Source organism: Schistocerca serialis, chromosome 3, assembly GCF_023864345.2.
Source record: "Schistocerca serialis cubense isolate TAMUIC-IGC-003099 chromosome 3, iqSchSeri2.2, whole genome shotgun sequence".
In the NCBI taxonomy this organism is placed as follows: Eukaryota; Metazoa; Arthropoda; class Insecta; order Orthoptera; family Acrididae; genus Schistocerca; species Schistocerca serialis.
Window position 1 is genome coordinate 621,890,084 of NC_064640.1, and position 3,063 is coordinate 621,893,146.

At 43.2% G+C, this 3,063-nt stretch overlaps 1 non-coding gene across 1 annotated transcript; it reads left to right on the top strand.

Annotated features, from left to right (window-relative positions):
- Window positions 1-399: 399 nt before the first annotated feature.
- On the top strand, window positions 400-474 carry Trnal-caa (transfer RNA leucine (anticodon CAA)). The gene has a single exon. It is a non-coding gene; the product is annotated as a tRNA-Leu (tRNA).
- The last annotated feature ends 2,589 nt before the right edge of the window (window positions 475-3,063 follow it).

Genomic DNA, 3,063 nt, shown 5'->3' on the forward strand with positions numbered 1-3,063 from the left:
CCTACTTCCGAGAACAACAAGAGGGGACGGCAGAATGAGATTTTCACTCTGCAGCGTAGTGTGCGCTGATATGAAACTTCCTGGCAGATTAAAACTGTGTGCCCGACCGAGACTCGAACTCGGGACCTTTGCAAACCTAGGCAAAGGTCCCGAGTTCGAGTCTCGGTCGGGTACACAGTTTTAATCTGCCAAGAAGTTTCATATCAGCGCACACTCCGCTGCAGAGTGAAAATCTCATTCTGGAAACATCCCCCAGGCTATGGCTAAGCCATGTCTCCGCAATACCCTTTCTTTCAGGAGTGCTAATTCTGCAGGTTCGCAGGAGAGCTTCTGTAAAGTTTGGAAGGTAGGAGACGAGGTATTGGCAGAAGTAAAGCTGTGAGTACCGGTCGTGAGTCGTGCTTCGGTAGCTCAGTTGGTAGAGCACTTGCCCGCAAAAGGCAAAGGTCCCGAGTTCGAGTCTCGGTCGGGCACACAGTTTTAATCCGCCAGGAAGTTTCAGGAGGGGACGGGTTGAACACAGACAAGTGCACGATAATCACTTCGAACAGTTCTCACAAGTTTGCATTAACTGTTCAGTTTTTGGGAATAATAAAATAGTTGGAAGAAAAAAATCTATTATCGCCAAGAAACTTGTGACTAACCACTAACAAAAATTTGCCAAACTTACTGGTAAAGTTGGTGATCTTGAGACCCACTCTCGGCTCAGGTACCACGCTGAAGCAACAAATGCAAAATTATATTTGACGACACGAGACAGCCGCGAACTTGAGGTCATAAATCAATGGACAGAGAAGGAAAGCATTAGGGAAAACAGAGACCGCCTTGTACCTATAATAAAAACAAACATATTTCATGGAAAGCAAAATATCCCTCTGCGGGGGCATAGAGATGATGGGAGTGTATTAGAAAACGAAAATGATAGTGAAAGTATAGTGAGCAACGAGGGAAACTTTAGAGCTCTTATAAGATTTAGAATTGACGCTGGAGACTTGCAACTAAAACATCACCTTGAGACTACAATAGCGAACGCCACTTACATAAGTAAAACAACGTGTAACGAACTCATTTCATGCTGTGAAACGGTGATGTTATCGAGAATACTAGAATAAATCAAAGATTCTCGTTATTACAGCATAATTTTCGATGAGGCTACGGACATAGCGCACATCGTCCAATTGAGTTTAGCTGCAAGATGTGTTAATGGTCACGGCAAACTACACGAAATATTTTTGGGTTTCGTTGACATCCATAAAGACAATGACTGTAGTGGAAACATTGACGATGAACGTCAAGAGAGTCAAGATGAAGAGCGTAGCGTTACTGCTGAAGTATTAAGTACTACAATTCTAAGGAGAATAGAAAGCCTTTCTCTGTCACTGGAGAACTGTGTAGGTATAGGTTGCGATGTTTGCTCAGTTAATATGTCAGAACTGAAAGCTTGTTTGTTATGGGCCCTTACTTGGCACCAAAATAGGATATCGGACAACCATAACGGGTCCACCTTAGTCAAATTAAGTTTTGTTAGCCCGCTAGTTGGGTCTCCTAACCCCCACCCCCCGTCCCCCTCTGTTTCTCCTTGAAAGTGAGAGGTTGAGCGCTGCTGCAGTTCGTGTTGGTGCTGTTTGTAGGTTTCCGTCCTCTGTTGGAGGCAAGACCGTATCGTTTAGTTGACATGGTTACAGTTGTTTGTCTTCTTCTCGTGTTGACTGGCGCCACTTGGTTTCGCAAGCGTTGCGTGTGCGCTAGTGGCAGCAGCGGCGGTTATCGATATGTAGGAGGGTAATCCCAAAAGTAAGGTCTCCTATTTTTTTAATATGTACAAAGACCTGTTTATGTCTACAATGGTTTACATCAGTTTACAGCTTGAACATTTAGCTATTTTTCGACATAATCACCATTTCTGTCGATGCATTTTTGTAGATGCTGTGGCAGTTTTTGAATGCACATGTCATACCAGCTCGCCGCCATGCTGTTCAGAAAGTTATGAACCTCTTCTTTCACCTCATCGTCGAAGCTGAATCGCTGGGACCACAATTAACACTGACAGGTAGTGTAAGACTCTGAAAAACCTCAAACAGGCAATTCAGAACCGGAGAAGAGGAATGTTGAGCAAGGGCGTACACATTCTCCATGACAACGCTCGCCCACACATCGCTCGGCAAACCGTTGCTTTCCTGCAGCAGTTTCAGTGCAACATAATCACCTACCCACCCTATAGTCATGACTTGGCGCCCAATGACTATCACCTGTTCCTTAGGTTAAAAGAACATTTGGTTGGAAAGCGATTCAGCTCCAACGACAAGGTGAAAGAAGAGGTTCATAACTTTCTGAACAGCATGGCGGCGAGCTGGTATGACATGGACATACAAAAACTGCCACAGCATCTACAAAAATGCATCGACAGAAATGGTGATTATGTTGGAAAATAGCTAAATGTCCAAGCTGTAAATTGATGTAAACCATTGCACATTGTAGAAATAAACAGGTCTATGAACTTATAAAAAAATAGGAGCCCTTACTTTTGGGATTACCCTCGTAGTTAACTGTGGCACTTCTGGTTCTACTGGTTCGTGTCAGTGGGCAGTTCGGTTGGGGACTCTGGAGGAGCCAGGTCCGCTAGTCCTTTTAAATTAACCTTTGCTGTTGTATTTGCTGTTTTAGTGTATGTCTGTTAATTTTTTTTATAATTGCCGTTCTTGGCGTTAAAGGCCTTCGGCTGTGACTGTGGTTACTTGCTTAAAATTCTAATTGTGATCACATTGGCTTGTTTTTAAAACGTTTTTGCTGTGTCTGTATTTTATGCTCATTTGGTAAATTGTAACGCACTGAAAGCACTATTAATTACACAGTCGTTTATTACTTCATTAATAACGTGTGATATCCGTATTTATTGCTGAGTCTGGAATTACCGTTTTAAAATAAAAGTTTGTAATTCCAAAAGGAAACCAATAGTAGCTGATTACGGCCCCGTCCACAATCGTAACCGAATCCTGCCTGCCTTGATTACCAGGTTCCAGCTGTGGCTACAATACAAAAGAAAGCTATCAACGCGCAAGTAGC